We start from the raw sequence: 19071 nt of genomic DNA, 5'->3' as shown, positions 1-19071 counted from the left end.
AACTCCGAGGTAGGGAATCCATGCAGCAGATAAGACTCAGAGCTGCCTGTGATGGGTAGCTGTGCCCGAGAGAGGAGCCTTGAAGCCATACTGGAGAGAGGAGCAGATCACCACGACCAGAACAAAATCAGAGCCAGGCACAAGCCCTGGTACACTGGAGGTGGCAGAGAGAAGAAGGAAGATGCCCTGCTTAACCACTGAACACGTCCCGGGGGCCCAGATGGGGCAGGAATTGGAGGGTGTGGGATTGATCTAAGCAGGCCACTCTAGGGAGGTGACATTCGGTTGCTCTTGGAGACTGAGACATAAAAAGTCACTGGTAGGAGTTGTGGGTCAAATGTGATTCATTTTGGGTTCTTTAATTTCTGATCTCAACTTCTGTTTTAATTGTACCTTGATTAAATGGTCTCAAAATGAATAACTGAATTTTTTTTAATATTACTCATCTACATGCCTTTAATCATATCCTTGATCTTACTAATCAGCCATCTCAACACTGTGCCTGATGATGTTGTCTTACAGATATTGTGATAAGTCCGGAGCCAACAGAAGGCCCTACATCAGCGAAAGAAACCGCTCTTTGCCATTCTTCTGCATTGCCGGTCAAGACAGAAATGCAAGGGACGGGTGGGACATGGTGGAGGGGATTTTGAAAATGCAATGTCCCAAATTAAACATACCAGGTGCAGCGCTTATTTTACATTTGCATTGACTTCAATTTCCTTTTACGTGCAGTTAACAGGTCATTCAATCTGGTTTACAGATCCTGTTATTTATTATTAAATACAGGCAACCTTTGAATGGACTTCTTCTCTCAAGAATTTACTATGCCTTACATTGATTTTTTAAAATTATTTTCACTTTTTAAAAAAATAAATTTATTTATTTTATTTATTTATTTTTGGCTGCATTGGGTCTTGGTGGCTGTGTGCGGGCTTTCTCTAGTTGCAGCGAGCGGGGCCTACTCTTCGTTACGGTGTGCGGGCTTCTCATTGCAGTGGCTTCTCTTGTTGAGGAGCACAGGCTCTAGGTGCGCCGGCTTCAGTAGTTGTGGCACGTGGGCTTCAGTAGTTGTGGCTCGTGGGCTCTAGAGCGGAGGCTCAGTAGTTGTGGCGTGTGGGCTTAGCTGCTCCACGGCATGTGGGATCTTCCCGGACCAGGGCTCGAACCCGTGTCCCCTGCATTGGCAGGTGGATTCTTAACCACTGCGCCACCAGGGAAGTCCCATAAAATTATTTTAACTTTTAATTTTCAGTTTGAATTTTACCCTACAGACTTTTGACACAACAGATTGAAGGCCAACGATCTCATGGAAATGCAAAGAGCCCCTTAACAGACGGTTACTGTGCGTTGAGTTTCAGAATGTGTCATCGAAGTCATTTGCTTCTTCTGCCAGGAGGCCTCCCAAGCTCAGCCACGCCATCTACACACTCAAGCTCCCTTTCACTGTCCTGCCCCAGCCCTGCCATGTGAGGCCAAGTCACAGTCAGAGGCACATCACAGACTGGAGTGACAGCCACAGAGGTCTCCAGTGACACTTCAGGACCGTCAGAGTCCAAGCCAGGGTGCCCAGAAGAACAACCATGAGCACAAGGCCAAGACAGTCTTCTGCAAGCGATCAGCAAAGAGCCTCAGGCTTGTGGACTTTGGACCCGGTTGTGAGCGAGGCCAGACACAGCCCTGAGCCAGCACTTCCTTCCCACCCATCCGTGCCCAGATCCGACCTTATTTCCTTTGTGATCACCTCAGATTCACTAAAGGAACCATTTTTCTCGGGCAGTGCGTTTCTGAGAAATCAGTAGCTCTGTCTCTTTAGCTTCTAGCAGGGGGTGTCACAAAATACTCCCCTGCCTTTCCCCACCTTCCGGAAAGATATAAGTGCGATTGCAGAACAAGAATGCCTGCAAGAGACATGGTGAATAAAGAAGGTTCCGTTATGTCAGCACTATAACCTAAAAATAGCATTTGTGGTTATCATAGGCTTGGAGCTCTCACGTGAACTTTGGCCTCATTCCCCAAACTCCAGTTAACCAAACATCCTGGAGGTCATCTGCCAATACATTTTCCACAAAGCCATAAAAGTTATAGCCGTGAGGAGCTGAATGGGACCTTTGAGATGGTCCATGCCACCCTCTACGTGATCGTCTATCACAGATGAGGAACAGTGATAACAACGTAATTTATCGACCTTAGACCATCTCCCAAGAACCACATTAGTGCCTCCTTTAATCCCCCAATGGCCCATCAGAGTTGGAGCTTTATGATCCACATCTAACACGTGAGATTTTAAGAGTGGCTAAGCAATGTGTCCAATGTCACAGACTGAGGAAGTAGCGGCACCCGGATCTCCGACTTGGTCCCTTGAGCTCTGAACCACTGCAGTATATTGGCTGCTTCTCCAGCCAAAGAGCCTCCGTGAACTTCCAGAACTCCAGAATCCCAGTGGGACCCTCTTTGGGCTGGAGCTTTCCATTCCCATACAGGGCAAACCACATACAATCCTAGAGAACATTGCATCTACCTCCATTCCAAGCCCAACACAACTGCTTCTTTTTTTTTTTTTTTTTGATTTGTTTTTTTGACGTGAACCATTTTTAAAGTCTTTATTGAATTTGTTACAATATTGCTTCTGTTCTATGTTTCAGTTTTTTGGCCCTGAGGCATGTGGGATCTCGGCTCCCTGACCAGGGGTTGAACCCGCACCCCCTGCATTGGAAGGCGAAGTCTTAACCACTGGACCGCAGGGAAGTCTCCAACTGCTAGTTCTTAATGTTTGTGTTAAATCATAAAATGCTAGAGCTGCAGGGGGCTTTTGAGGATGCTTGGCCCCAACCTTTGTTTTAGAAATGAGGACGTAGGACCTGGAGAGGTGAAATGGCTTTCCCAGGATCCCACGGCTAGAAGTCAGAGCAAGGAGTCATGTTTTGGAGTTAAAAGTGGTATGCTGTTTTATTTACTCCATTCCTTTTTTTTTCTGTCTTAAAAATGCAGTTGGACCTGTAACCTGGCATTAGGAACAGATAAGAAAGATCATCATCCTTTCCTGAAAAGATGTCCCTCTCCAGTTGAGATGATTAACCTTTCCAAGGCTTGACTTTTATTCCAGAATTTATGGAACATGTAGCTCAAGGGTATAATGTGACTTAACTGAAAAAGGTCAGTTCCCTCTTCAGGGCCTTCTAGCAATTTTATAATAATGCTGTACATTTATATGGAACATTTTCCACTAAGGGGATGGAAGCATCAAAATTTAGTATCTCTCAGTTATTGTTTGAAACGATGGGTCAGTTGACGGATAGATCCCCGAGTTCCCAGCACAGGGGAATATGAGGGAAGTAAGATGCAGACAAAGGAAGTAGAAGATACAGCCCAGCCCCTCGCTGCAAGGGGTTTAGAATCTTTGAGATTTTTCTTCCCCTTTTTTGTCCATAAAAACAAGCAGCCACAGAAAAACTAAGAGCTATCTGCATTCTTTGAGATAATTAATTAAATCTAGAGAAAAAAGAAAGTGAAAAGGGGGCAAATAGGAAAACAATGAGAGTAAAAAAAGAAAGAAGACCATCAGTGAGGTTGGGGAAAAGGCAACAGTGCTGCATCCAGGGAATGTTCTAGCAGAGCAGGGTTATTTACAGATGCGGACAGGGAGGTCCTCCAAGTCAGCAGGCAGAATCCCCAGTACAGACCCAATGGCGAGGAGCCAAGCTCAGGTCTTGCAGGTAGGCAGTGGGAGCCAGAATCTGATACAACAAATGCTCCAGGGACTGGACACCTTCCGGGCTGGGTCTCATGGGCTAAGACCTCACCCCTGGGCCAAGAGGGAGACAGAAGAGTAAGAATATGACGAGCTCTCTGTGGGTGACCAACAAGCACTCAGTCCAAGGAATCAGGACAGAAGCCTGGTCACCAGAACTAGGGTCCCAGGGACTTGCATCTTGGAGGGAGGCCAGAGCACATGGATGAGAATCAGGTCACCAGTTCAGGGCTTCAGGTCACCAGTTCAGGGCTGGACCAGTGGCAAGGCTTGTATGAGGACGATCTGCAGAACGTTGGCTCAGAACTTTCTAAATCCCTTTTGTCCATGGTCAAAACTCATTCTAGAGACCCTGCCAAGGCTGCATGGTCAGAGAACGAGTAGGAGTCCAGGGACCTGAGGTGTGAAGGGAAAACAGATGACAAGACAGGTGTGAGTGGACGGACACAGGAGGATGGAGGTATGTGGTTACTGAGGGTCAAGGCCTATGATGCCGAAAATGACCTTGTCAAATGAAAGTCCATCCAGAAAAGAGAATCCCAAGTGCAGCAGGGCTATCCTCTAGGCAAAACAGGAAATGGTTAAAGAAACTGAGAATGTTTAGGCTAGAAAAGAGAAAACTCAGCCCAAGGGGGAAGCAGGAGATGAATTCAAATATTTAAATGCCACACGAAAGTCTAGATGCATTCTGTGTGTCTAGTCAAACAGAACTGAGCCCAGCGGGTGGCATTCCTAGGGAGCAGTTTTTAATCTCAGTAGAAGGAAGGCATTCATGCAGCCTGCCTCTTCTGGCTCCAGAAGCTCATTCACTTTGTATCCATTCAACAAGCACTGACTGATTAGGGGAACCATACATCCTGGTTTGCCCAATACAGTGCCAGTGGATGCTGTGGTATCAGCTCCCATCTGGTCAGCACCCCCCTTCTTCTTAAAGAGTCCTGGTTTGCAAAATAGATTATATGACTCCCTCCTCACTGAGCACCTGCTGTATGCCAAGAATTGGACTGAACACTGAGGACACAATTAAACACAGTCCCTGGCTTTGTCAAGCTCATAGTCTAGCCAGAAAAGGAGATACTGAAAGAACAAATTAGAATCTAACATGGTGAGGGCTGTGTAAACAAAAGAGCTGGGGATGGAGACATTAATTTCAATATCAGGGATGAAAAGGAGTTCAGTGACACCTTCTTCATTCACTCATTTAATAAATAATTTGCTGATCAAGTGCTGTGTGCCAGGCTCTATACAGGTACCACGGATATAACACTGAACAAAACAGAACTCCTCCCTCCCTCCCTCATAAAAATCGTACGGCAAATGAACCAAACTTACAAAAGTCTCTTTCGTTTTTGAAAAACCTACTTGGTGGATAGACTTTTTTTTACATATTTTTCGCCAAATCATGCCTTCAGAAATGTCCCATCATTAGTCCTAAATCTGGCCACTGAAGTCCAATAAAATCAAATCCCTTTCCTATACAGAAGTCTTTCAAATGCAGCTAATACATTTTCCTTAAGTTTTCTATTTTCCAGGCTAAATATTCCCAGCTCTTTCATTTAGTTTTCCTACAATCCAGACACCAGACTTTTCACCATCCTGGCAACTTTGTCATTCTTGAATGTTCATGTCCCTCTAAAAGGAGGCCCAAGACAATCTCCAAGTTAAGGGATGCCCTGGCAGGCACACAGAGACTGGGACCTCTGTTTCTCCATCCTCTTCCTCTCGGCCAGCCCGCCTCCCACGTTGCTGGTCATGCCAACTTGCAGTCAAATAAAAGTCCTGGGTCTTTTCACAAGAATTGCTGGTAAGCCAGTATTTGTGTTGATTTCTTTATAATTTGTGTTCCCACAACACTATTACTAATAGTAATATACTACTTGTTCCTACATTATTTCATCTTATTAGCTTATGATTCCATAGAGTTATAGAATGTTCACGCTCAGAGACATGCAGATCTTTGAGTCCACTCCCTACATTTTACAGATGCAGTTACTGAGATACAAAGAGGTCATAGGATAGTCTTAAATCGCAAATCACTACATGTCAGCCCGTCAAGATATAGACACCATCCCCCTCTGGGGAAATATCGTGGCATCTGTAACTATTTCCTCTCCCTTTCACCTTGAATGCTACAAGAAGAGAGGACCTGCCCTCTAGAAAATAGCTCTACTTCCAGGATCTTCCAATTTTCAACCCATTCTCCATACTTAGCACTAACGTTATGTTTTTGAAACATGTAACTACCCTTGTTAACATCCTATAAAAGTTCCCCGCTGTATAGAGAGGCCCGGCCTCTGTAGCATGCCTTAGAAAACTCTGCTTTACCTCTCTGGCCTGTTGTTTCATTATTTCGTCCCTGATGCTCTAACTCTTTTCAATTTGAATGAGTGTCCTTTCCAGATACGCCACATCTGGCCAATACCCCCTGAACTTCTATCTGCAGCTCCCTCTTTTTGGAACGCTTTTCCCCACTTGGCAAATTCTTAGTTCCCACTTTCAGACTTGCCTTCATGATGAAGTCTTCCCCAAATCCTACCAATGACACCACCCCTCACCCCCACTCCCACCAGCCCAGGACAGTGAGACAATTTCTCCTTTCATTGCATTTCCTGTAACACCCTGTATATGTGGCATTTGTGCCCAGGTGATGGTTTTACTATCTCCTCTACAGAATGACTCCCTTGAGGACGCTATTATATCTGCCATCTAAAACATATTCAACACCAATTCATTCCATTTGTTCAACAAATATTAACTGAACCTATTTGATGCTAGGCTCTGGCCCAGGGAGTGATCCACGAGGTCTTGCCTTTATGCACTTTACAGAGGATAGAAGTTCCCTAAAAACAAGTGAGAACAATGGAGCACACGGAATGTTATAACACAGGGCGTAAGTACCGCGAGCTCTGGGCACATATAGGAGGGGGCGTAGTCTAGATTAGGGGTCATGGAGTGCCTCCCTAGAGAAGTCACATTCAAGCCAAGACCCAATCATTATCCAAGTGGAGAGCGAGACTGAGACCAATTTATCAAGCTTGTTTCACCTCTAAATGGCACTTTCTGCCATTTCTTTAAAGCCGTTACTGAGGACAGGAACAAGGATGGAGGTCTGTGAATCTGTGGAATCTAGAGACCTTCCACTAATCAGTATTACAGAGGATATGACAAGAGGTGATATTCAAAGTATTTAACAGCAGGTAGAACATGGGCATCGGCCAGTCAGCATGGGCACCGGCCATAGGCAATCAGGGTACCCACCCCTAGGTATGCAGGCTACACGCCAGCCCGGGGCAGAAAAATCCAAACTGCCATGAATCTTTCTACCTGGAAGAAGGCACCGAAGTGGCTCTGATCCACCTCCTTTTGTAGATGGCTTTATTCTGCATATGGTGACACCAGGCACACAAGTGGGTCTAGACAGTTGGTCTAGAAACTATCGTACATGTACGTACTAAATGTACGTACTGCAGATGTGGCCGTGCAGCCACCGGCTCCTGGACAGCTATCTCCTGAGTCAGCTAAAACGGCTGCCTGCTGTTTTCACATATCCTTTCCCATTTAATGCTCCTTTAATACCCAGAACGAGTTCAAAAGTGCCCAGTGTCTGCCTTTCTTGCTTGGGGCTTTCTTTGCCCGCCTCCCAGTGGACTGAGGAATTCTAAACATGTGTCTGTGGTGAGGCCACGGGTGTGTCAGGCCACACTCTTATTGGGGTCTGCATCCCGAGAGAGACCAGAGGGAAACTCCACCTGAGAGGTCTGCCATGAAAACAAGGGAGAAGGAAGAAGATCTTACTCTCCTTCCACTAATATCACCCCAGCCCCTTTCTTTGTAGTCTGTCAACTTTATAAGACCTTCGACATGTAACACATAAATAGTATTAAACATAAAAAAAAATCACTCAAGTTTTCAGCAACTTTACAGAAGTAAAGAACATGTTTTGGGTTCATAGTAAAGCTCCCTTCCAAGGGGTAGAGTCTCCTGCATTTATCACAGGACAGAAGGAATGCTTTACATAACTCTGTCTTTTTCCTTTTCTATCTATTCATTCCAGGAATGTTTATGAAGTGCCTATTCCACATCATATACTTTCTTCACCTCGGAAAGTAAAATGGTGGTCCCTAAATTTTGAAGGATCTTGAATCAACATGTATTACGGAAAAATAATGAGTTCTTTGCATCACCTTTTATAAATTTGGGGAAAATTCAACTATTTATTACTTTGTATTGCCTATGGTACTGCTCAGTATTTCTGACCCTGGTTCATTTGTTAGAGGGGTTTTTCTCAGCTCTTGCAGGAAGTTGTGGCCGATCTGAGATTCAGAAGAGCCCTTTCTCGACCTCCCTTCTTAGACTGATCCCCAGATCAGTCTTAGGGCTGATGAGCCTTAGGCCTTGTGAGCTGAAGCGAGTAAAGAATTATGGATTATGTCACAGTCTTCCTGAGACCGGAGCTCAACTCCCATCCCTGCCTCCTTCTCAGCGTCCCTGGCCAGGTCGGCCTTCCGGACTCCTGGTTTTCATGGTACCCACAGAAGGTTCTGGTTGCTTCCAGCACTAGGCCACTTTGGGGTGTGTTTGGAGTCGGCTCCAAGAGACGACGGATGACCACACCGCTTGATGTCTCCCCAGCATTTTCCTTTGCTCCGTGGCCTCAGACAAGATCCTAGAACTTGGGGACTCTCAGTTTCCTCCTCTAAAAGTTGAAATAATAGGAGCTAGCCCAGAGGGCTGTTGTGAAGATTAAATATTTGCCCTATGTGGACCCCACCCTCACTCCTCACACCACACCACCCCCAGAGGTCAGGACAGTGGCGGGACGCGGGGGAAGGTGTGCAGTAACAAATGTACCATCTGCCCAGTTCTCTGTTCCAGGAAATCTGGTCACATTACCCCACAGACTCATCCCAAACACTGTTAGTCACTTGCCCCAGCCAAACGGGGCGGACCGAGCACTCAGTCTCTGCCCTGCTTGGCTTTGCCAGATGGGTGACTAATGCCACCAAAGTAGCTCGTGAGGCTGCCAACAGGCTACTTGTCCCAGCGTCCCAGGTAGGGCCCCAATATACACTGCAGGTAGCAGCAGAACTCTTCTGATTTAAGGAGATGCTGCCGGTGATACCACACTCCTCCTTTCTCCCTCCCAGCCCCTCTACCTTCAGCACTTCCGCGAAACTCTGAAAGCTATTTGAAAGCCCCGACCCTGGACCACTACCTCCTCGACAGAAAGCATGACACTGGGGGCCCCCGGGTGGATAAGGCCTTCAGCATCATTAACACCCAGACTCGGAGCCCTGCAAGCCACCGAGAGGTAATATAATCAATACCTTCCCAAACCTTGGGCAACAAGAACATTCGAGAGACAGAGCTCACCAGTTTCTTCCATACGACTTCTTTTTTATTTTTTCCTGCTTCCTATCTGGACGAATATGGGGGCCTCCAGCTGTTCCCATCAGTCAAATCACCAGCATTTCCTTTCTGGGAATACATTTTTCCTGAAGCAGCATTTTAGCACCAGATTAGCCCCTGGTGCATTAGTGCTTTTTATCGCCTAGCAATATTTGTCATCCAAAGGGCTGAGTAGCTCAGTTCCCATCTAGCAGGTTATATTTGTTTGCTGCTCTCAGTCAATTGTCTCACTGTAACCTGCACTTTAACCACACACAAAATGGCTCAAAACAAGAAAGTAGGGGCACTATTAGGGCTCAGAAATTCTTAGTCACTGAGCTCCGTCGTTCTCTCTTCACTAGCATCTGTCCCCTCCCGCCCACTACCCCCCTGACTTTTTTTAAAATCCCAGAACCAATTTTTCAAAGAATATCACTTCCTGGACACATAGCAAGGGTTCAATAAATATTTGATAATATGATTTAAATCACTCGGCATGAAAGGATATTCCAGAGAGCTGAGATTCTCATCACAGAATTTTAGACCTATCAGGGAACTCAGAAATCACACAGAACAAGTCCTTCATTTCGTAGACGGGGAAAGTGGAGTAGCAAAAAGTGAGGTAATTCACCCATGTTCCCAGCGGCTATTTATTATCATCACTGAGACCTCCTACTTCTGATCCACAAGATACCGGGATTATGCAAATACCTCACTTGTTCTCCCCAAGGTTCCAACCAGAACATGATGCTGTTTTGCTATCACCTTGACCCTAGGAAATTGGTTAATACAACCTTTTCGTTTCAAAACTGGGGAACTTTCAAGAGTTGGCAAATCAAAAACTAGAATTTCTTTGTTTGCCCAAGACAGTTCATTCAAGATTTCGCAAACCTGGCTGTATGCCAGAATTATTATCTGGGTGGTTTTCAAAATATAATTTCTCTACCAGATCAATCTCCAGGCTTGGTAAGTACTTTAGACTCTGTCTGTTCATTGCTGCTTTGGGGTTTGTTTGTTCTCCCAGTGATCCTGCTGCACTGCAGGTTTGAAGACAGCAGATCTAATCAGTGCCCACTGCTTCCTCACACGCAAGTGCGGATGGCGTGGAGTGCGTACTTTAAGACCTGAGGGAGACGCACCACTGGTGAGCTCCTGGAATCGCAACTAAAGTCACCCATCAAAATACAAGTCAAATCATGGCGCTAGATTTCCAAGGCTTAAGAAGTATAGGGGATGCCTTACCTGGTGGCTAAAAGGGCTGTGAGCCAATAACGGCCTACCCAGGGCCCAAGAGGAGTACTGGAAATTTATGCAGTAAATTACATTCTTTTGTGGGTTAAGAGGTCGAGTATTTGGCTTATGGTTCATTGGAAGTCAACACTGGGCTTTCTAGATTCATCTTCCATGCCGTAGAGATTTAGTGCGACAAAACCAGATCTGGTGGGAGAAATCTGCAACATTTTTGTTCGGAAGAAATATCTGAATCTTAGTTAATTTGTTTTTTAGGAACCGTACTAAGCATGGAAAATTTAATATTTTAAATGCCTTGAATGTATTTAAGACTGTCCAAGTGTTTAATAAAAACAAAAACAGAAACAAAACAACAACAACAAAAAATACGAATCAAAACCACTTAACCTATAATAATAATAATGGTGAATATAAATCCCACTTGCTAGACCATGGAAGGTAAACTCGTTCTAGTCCCAGGTGCCCTGGCCCCTGGGGAGCGTCCTCCCACCCACCCCCACCCCCACCCCCACCCCGAGCACTGCTCCTCCTGGCATGTGAACAGCTGGGGAAGCTGGACTGCTGGGGCTGAAACCTCAGGCCGCAGCCACAGAAGAAGTGGAAATCACGAGGCAAGTGTAATTTAAAACCTACATATTTAAGCAGACAAACTCTTGTCAACATATAGTTCCAGCACTTTATCTCTCTTTTGGCTCTAATTCCCTCTTACCGCCTCCTTTCCAAGTAATTCCCTGAGTTCTGGGAATGTCCAGAACTACACATGGCCAGGACTGGGACCAATTTATCCTGAGTAATCTGTCAAGCCACAGTTCATGCTTTTCGATTGGTTTCGGTTACTAAGCAACCTCCCTGTCACCCCGGATAATGATCTGACTCATTCCAGGGGAGGCAACACAACGTGGGACCCTGGGTGAAGGATCACCAGGGTGGGACTCGTGCCATCGTGGGGGTGGACCCCAGCTGTGCAGTTGCCCTGTGTCAATCATTTAGCCTTTGTATGTAAAATGGGGATGGGGGCCAGCTCCCCAGCTGGTCATGATTTGAGATAATGTATATAAAGCACCAGGTTGCTTTTATTTAATGTCAGCCGAAGAGCTAGAAAGCAGCAGCAGCAGGGAGTGAAGTCTGGGAGGGTCCCATGGCTCCTGGGAGGGTCCAGTCACTGTCAAAGTTAACAGGGAGGAGACGATTCCACAGCCCTCCAGGCCCCCTGCTGTCCCAGATCCCTCTGGAAAGCTGCAGAAACAGCTGGGCCTATGCCTTTGTTGCCCCAGTGGCATTGGGAAACTCGATGTGTCATTTCTCCAAAGCCTTGAACATTCAGAAAGCTTAAAGGCTGGCCACGATGACTGGCCCCAACAAGGGCCTATGTCAGTCTCAGGCTCAGTGTCAAGGGCTCTCTGAGGCCATGGCCTTCCCAGTTGCTCCAGCACTTCATTTACAAGCTCTGTTTGGGACTTGGGGCCAATGCAGCTGGTCCTTTCTGGGCTCCGTGATGCCCACTTAACATGGGGTTTCACTCCCGCTGAAAGGCGCTTGCAGGGAGGGGGGAGAGGGGGCACCAGCCACATCGACAAATTTGCTCTCAAATATCTCAGCCACAAAAAGCCAAAAAGTCGAAAAGAGAGGTCTTTCTTGCTTAAGCACACAAAGCTTTGTATTTAAAAATGAGGAAGGCCTGGCTGGTTCAGGGGATTTAAGAATAAACTGGAAATCAGAGCAGGGACTCCTAACGCAGGATTCACCAACAGCTCTCTGTGACCAGGGGCCTATGGACCTCAATGAACCCTCAGGATTCTCTTTCAGAAGAGAGGAGGAGGGGAACTATATTCAATATCCTGTGATAAACCATAACGGAAAAGACTATGAAAAAGAATGTATATATATGTATAACTGAGTCACTTTGCTGTACAGCAGTAATTAATATGACTTCGTAATTCAACTATACTTCAATAAAAAATTTTAAAAAAAAAACAAGATGAATTGCTGAGGAAGGGAGAGGGTTTTCTTTGTAAACCTGGTGATAATCCAGCTGGGTAGGTCAGAAAACTAGCCCTGGCTATCCAAAGGCTCGGAGGCCCTCATATAAGAGGTGGAGACAGTTTCTTGCAGCCACAGGAACTGGGACAGGGCCGGCTGGGCAAAGGAAATAAGATACAATCCTCACCAGAGGCCAAGCAGAGAGGAGTGCATCCCTTTAACCCTCAGAGCATCTCTGCAAGCAAGTGTTATCATCACCCCCGTTTTCCAGATGAGGAGACTGAGGCTTACAGAGATTCAGTCATGGGCCGAGATCACACAGCAAGTACGACGCAGAGGTCAGATTCCAACTCCCACCCATGAGATTGCAGAAGTCTCGCTCTTGATCACCACTGACACACCTTCTGCGTTCCCTCAAACATGCCCGGGCACTCATGCCTGTGGGGCCCTGCTCAGGTTGGTCCCTTGGCCTCGCACGCCTCCCGACACCCTTATCCTTTGCAAATATATAGAATTCAAATATTTTACCTGAACCCCCAAACTTCCATGCCTTCCCACTAAGGAGTATCTCTTTTTTGCGTTCTTTTGTTCTTAACTCTACTTCAACATGGTTTCAATTGTATGGTGATTATTTATGTTCCAGCCTCTTTTACTAGGCTTTAAAAATTCCTGAGACACAGAGGGTTTTTAAGGCAGTGAAATTATTCTGTATGACAGTCCGATGGTGGATACATGTCATTATACGTTTGTCCAAACCCGCAGAACGTACACCACCAGGAGTGAACCCGAATGTAAACCATGGACTTTGGGTGATCGTGATGTGGCCGCTGCAGGCTCAGCGGCTGTAACAAAGGTACCACTCTGATGGGGGATGCTGACAGTGGGGAGGCTGTGCACATGCGGGGACGGGGGGCTTATTGGAAATTTCTGTACTTTGTGCTCAATTTTGCTGTGAGCCTAAAATTGCTCTAAAAAAAAGTTTATTTAAATTTTTAAAATTCCTAAGACTATGTTATCCATCTCTGCAACCACACAGCTTGGCATATAGAAGAGGCTACACAAATGCATGTTGAAGGAAAGCATGACGGGCAGGACAGCTGCTTTCTCGTGGGACTGAGGAACAGACGTGAGGAAGGACCTCGCCATAACAAGAGGCGAGGAGGAGGCGAGGAGAGGGGTCAAGTAATGGAAATTTTAGAGGAAGCCTCAAAAGAAAGGGAGAGAGACTGGGTGCTGTGTCGCCAGTCCGAAGGATAGGCTGAAGGATGGGGACAGTTCTGCACAGGCGGAGCTTGGAGGGAGCACGGAAGAGCCAGAGTGAAGACTGGAGGCGCCAGAGTGGAGAAAAAGGAAACAAAGAAAGAGCAATGAGGGACTCCCCTGGCAGTCCAGTGGTTAAGACTCCGCGCTTCCACTGCAGGCGGCACGGGTTCCATCCCTGGTTGGGGAACTAAGAGCCCGCATACTGCATGGCCAAAAATAATTATAGTAATGGTAAGAAGAAGAAGAAGAAAGAACAATGAGATGGAGGCAAACTGGAATGCCCAAAGGTGCATCGCGTGCAAGTACTTTTGAGCCCCGACAATTCCAGAAGGCAAGCGGGGCCATTAGAAGGGAAAAGAGGACCCGTGCTGTCAGTCTCTGAGGGCAGGAAGGCAGATTCTAGGAGCATCGGGGGACCATTCATCATCTGAATGCAACACAAGGGGAAAAAAATCAGCCAGTGGAATTATGCTGCAGGAACCCGGTCTGTAATGTCACAGGGAACAGTTCCAAGAGACGTTTTAATGACAATTTAGATGCCAGGAATCAAAGAGTATGACATAAGCTCTAGAAGCAGGGCAATTAATAATTTGTTTTGGAAGGCAAATCTGGAAGAAGAAAAAAAACATGAGTACTACCAGCTGTGTGGTAACACCATCGAGTGGACCAAGGGGAGGGATTGGGGGGGGGCATATGTATTTAGAAACAAAATGGCTGCAAGAGAAACCTTGAGCTCTTATATGTTGACTAAATAAGATGTTTGGAAGATCAGCCCATCATTCTTCCAATGTGTGCCACAATTTATACTAGATTTGGCATTAGAGAGGCTTGGGCTGGAAAGATCTTTCACTTTCTAGCTCTGTGAACTTGGGTGAGTTTCTAAATCTCCCTGAGGCTCAGTTTCCTTATCCGTAAAAAGGAGATAATAGTACTTATAGTTACCTGGCTGACGTTAGGAATAAATGAGGGAAAGTACACAAAGTGTTTGTAGAACATGCCTGGCGGAAAGGTTCTATAAATGATGGCGATGTTAGTGGTGTCACTTTGCTACTATATAATTTCATGAAGATGTCTTTTTCATGTATCCACGCCCTCTTACCCCGAGTAGATTTTTCCTCCCTAAGGAGCCCTGCAAGTGTGTCAGATGAGTCCAGTGGAAGCAACTTCAGAACCTCTCTCTTATTCTGAGCAGTGTCCCCGGGCAAGACAGTGTGCTAAAAGCGTGATGAAAATGCCCTCGCTAGGGCTCCTCTCCTGCTGTAGCTTCCATTCTAGTGCCGGAAAGGGGGTGGCAGAGGCCCCTCTATGGCCCAAGGCACAGTTGCAGAAGTGCCACAGGAACCCCACAGCCGATGGGCTCAGGGGGCCACCACTCACGGCTGGTATCAGGGGAGAGGGAGCAATTTACTAGACAGGGTTCCGACTCAATGACTGAGTGGATGCCGGAGACGCCAACCCATGCTCAGCCCTCATAACTCAGATTTCAAGGACAACTGAGAATGGCCACTGACAATTGGTCCAGAGGAGACACTTGACCAAGGCAACAGCCCATTGTCCAGCAGGGGGAGAAGAGAAGGACTGGATGCAGTGGCGGGGTAGGGGGTGGGTAATGGGAGTAGGGGTCTTCGGCAAGACTGAGCCAGAAGCTTGGAAACAGACTGAAAGGAAGTCAGGATGCAGCGTTGGGGCCATGGCTGACTTTTGTTAGGAGAGAGTTAACACTGGAAATTAAGCTAGGAGAGAAGGAAAAATGTGATGGGGGAGAAACCGTGCGGTCCCTAAGGGTGAGAGAGAAGGATAGGCAGGAAGACAGATGGAAGGAGAGCCTGACCAGCAGCTAGAGAGGGAGTAAAGGACAGACTGGCCAACAGAAACAGAGGGACTGACAGAGACAGAACAAATCCGATTGGCTGACTTTCCCTCCTTGGGTCACGTGCTGTGGTGGACACACGGCTGCTGGGTTGGGGAGCGGATCCCCGAGAAGGTGGGGTATGGGCTGGGCACACTGCAGAGGAGAGACCGGACGTTGGGAGAGGGGGCCAAGGCAGTCAGCTCTTTCCTTCAAACTGCTCAACATTTTGTTTTATATAATTATAAAATCAATACATACTCCAGCCCACCATCTTTGTTTTCCTTGTTCTGTGCTGTTCCCAGGCCATCTGAGTCCTCTGTAAAGAACTGTCACCCACACTTCATGCTCTAAGGAGACAAAAAACGTTATGCTGGTATTCTGGTAAGAAAGTTGGGATAGGAATATAAATCCCCCAGCTGTTCAGCAGAGGCAGGAGGGTGGGTGATGTCACCACTCCAGTGCGAACAGTGAGTAAGCGGCCCCTGCCTCGGCCACAAACCCTCTTGGGCAACTGACTGAACCTATCTGCACCTCTATTTGTAAATTTGCAAAATGAGGAGGTTGAACTGGATGTCTTCCAAGCTCACTTGCAGCGCTGCTCACATTCTAGATTCTGTGGTTCTATGAACCCATGGTTATTCATACATCAGACTTTTTCGCAATGCCCGAATGGTATCAGCTGTCTTCCCAGCCACGTCAATAATATTTTATTTATTATATTACTATGATGTGAATAGGTTATTTATCTTCTCCCGGTACAACCTGTACTTGAATACAATTCCAACATGCGTAGTAAATCTCTCCTCCTTTGAACTCCTAAAGTATTTAAATCTAGACACCTCTTAGTGTACTCATCACATTCTATTTTACGCTATGATTATTCAGGAAAATGCCCTATTGTCCAGTACTACATGTTAAGCTCCCTGAATGCTTCCTGGAAACCCTACTGCAGAGAGAAAGAAGAACTGAGCTTCCAAGGCTGCTTTCACCTCTGTAGCTCCGAGAGCACAGAACTGACGCTCCGAGTATACCTGTGGAACAAGCACGTAGTTGGGAAGAAGATAAAAGGAGCATAAAAGGAATTCATCGAAAGAGTCTATGAGACCCCCATCCTTGGCTTCTCCTCCAACCCACCGGGATGGCTGACCCAGAACCTTTGCCTAAAGCTGATAAACACTGACCCAAAGTCATTGCAGATGGCCCCCAGTCTCCATGCTACTCAAAGATTCAGGAGACGCACCCAATACAGACAAGAGGGGTAGCTGCTGAGCGCCTCAGGGAGGAAAGGCAGCAGGACGCCCATGATTCCCTGTCATGGAGGGAATAAGATAGATGCTGGCAGTTACTCATAAGGGAACGTTATATGGAGCCGAAGGATCCGGATTGTACCAGACTGGCTGGCAAAGCAACTTCTCAGCTGAGAAAACAAAATGAGGAGGAAAAAGAAAAAGAGAGGAGAGAGAGAGAGAAATTGTCAAGGCAGTTTCTCTCAAGGCAAAGGCCTCCCAAGCTATATTTTCTAATCATTCTGCAAGAAAGTTTAGATGGGGACCTCAGAGTTTTATTTCAGCAAGATCTCTGCAGTCCTCTTAAATGTCCCAGCAGCTCTGCCAAGCCCTCTGTCCCCTGCCTCTTTCCCAATTCCCAAGGAAAGTGCAGCTCTCCCCCAACTCCCCAGCAAATGCTCTGGGTCCCTATTAATAATCCATGTCCACACAGCATCTCTGTGTCCTAACCCGCAGCCAGTCTCTGCTCGGCCGCCAGGTCTCACTCCCCTGCCGCGCCCGGCCCTGGGACACTGGCCTGCTTTGTCACCGGGAGGTCCCTGAGCTTGCTGGGGTCAGGAGCCCTCTCCTCCTCGCCTCCTGCATCCTGACTCTCCCTTTCCACCTCAGCAGCCCTCCACTCTGCTGGCTTTTCCTTTTCCCGCTCTCATTCCCTCTTCTTCCATTACTAATGCCTGTTCTAGAAACACGCTCAGTGACAGCTGTACAGGCGAGTGATTTGGGGCGTCTCGACCACCCAAGCGTCTGCTAGTCTTGAGTTTCGTTAGCTAAATTTTTGTTTGTTAACTTGCTAGCTCTTTTTCATTTCCTTCCCGTGTTTATTCACATTAAAAGAGTTTACTCAGTGCAGTGGAGGTCGGGTAGAGCCATAGGGATGGCCAAAGGGGGCCTCGAACCTGCCACTGTTGGACAGAAGGCACTTAATCCCTAGCCTGCCGTGGGCACCAGGCTCCGGGCTGCAGCTAGGTTCTTTCCCGGCAATTACCCTCAGAGACAGGCAGATCTGAAGGCTGAAAAGCTGCCGTGGAGAACTCCCTTGGAGTCGTAGACAAGGAGAGGCTGTTAGCGAGGAGGACCTCTGTGGACCGTGCCAGGAACTCCACGCCCCACGGTCACAGAATGCTTAAACAGGCTGCAAAGGCCAGTCTTACAAAAGAGTTAAGCCGAGGCCACATCACCAGGCTGTTAATGCCTTCTGCTTTCAGAGCCGACAGGAACAGGCCGTTCCCAAATGGCTACTACCCCCCTGCGCCACAATTCATCCAGCACGGCACGGAACAGCGAGCTTGGGGCTCTGACTGGCTCCCGCAAACTCCCTCTCTCACCTCTCTGCCAGGCTCCTGTTTTGTTACCAGGCTCCTAATTAGCTCTACGGAAACGAGAATCACTTTCGGGTGCATCTCTGGCGTATCTCATGTCCCACACGTTGGCACACATGGCGCAGAGGGCCCACGAGTTCATAAACAGCAGCGTGATGCCCCGCTAGCTCCTGCTTATTCATCGGTCTTGATAACTGGCATATGTTCCGGCGGCCACACGGGTTGTCCCTAAAACATCTGGCCAGTTGTTTACCTCCCCGGCTGCTTCCCAGTTGGCAGTTCTCTGTCCTCGGCCTCCTCCAGCCTCCTACGGAGAGGAGCCCAGCCTGCCGCCCGGCACTTCTCCCTCATGCCATGTGGAAATCAACTGGAAACAGCCTGGCTTGGGCTGCTGAAAGGGCCCCCTCCTGCCGCCCGCTCCGCTCCTCTCCTGGGTGTCCCCACATGTGCAGCCACATCTGTTTTTGTCCCAACTCCTTCCATTTACCCAGCCTGCCACCTCTTCTCTGCCTTTATCTCCCAGGGGCCCCTCCTGGCTCCCTTTCTTTGCACAAAGGTCCTTCGGTCTCCTTTACCTTCTAAACTCATTCTTTGAAAAGCCCACAGGTGTGTTCATCTCCCCAGTTTATGCCCAGGTGCAATCACCTAGCTTCTTGCTCACCTAGCAGCTCTGTCTTCATCTAGCTTTCCTGCCAAGCCTGCCTTCCCAAGAACTACCTAAGTACCCAACGCGCACACACCACCAGGATTTCTGATGAATAGAGGGTGAGTTTTCTAATCAGGTAGTTTATATCTCAGCAAGATGAACCCAAATTTCCAATTACCTTCCTGACAGTGATTCTTGCGGACCGATGCACTTTTTTCTCTCAGATATCCTCTCCTTACCTTCTCCCCCGACCCTAATTCCTCCAGTTCCCTTCTTCAGCAAAATCACATTTGCCTTCTAAATCAGAACCCAGAGTTTTCAGGAAGCTGCCACAA

The 19071-nt window shown here is 47.3% G+C and overlaps 1 long non-coding RNA gene across 1 annotated transcript in view; it reads left to right on the top strand.

Moving 5' to 3' along the window:
• The window catches only part of LOC309647597, a 36103-nt gene that overhangs the window by 14877 nt on the left and 2155 nt on the right, over nucleotides 1-19071 (top strand). The window contains exon 2 of the long non-coding RNA XR_014256173.1: nucleotides 1275-18855. This is a non-coding gene — a long non-coding RNA (uncharacterized lncRNA). The remainder of the gene's footprint in view (nucleotides 1-1274; nucleotides 18856-19071) is intronic.

The sequence above is a fragment of the Balaenoptera physalus genome, assembly GCF_965194825.1.
Source record: "Balaenoptera physalus genome assembly, chromosome: 18".
Lineage (NCBI taxonomy): Eukaryota > Metazoa > Chordata > Mammalia > Artiodactyla > Balaenopteridae > Balaenoptera > Balaenoptera physalus.
This window is presented reverse-complemented; position numbering and strand designations above follow the sequence as displayed.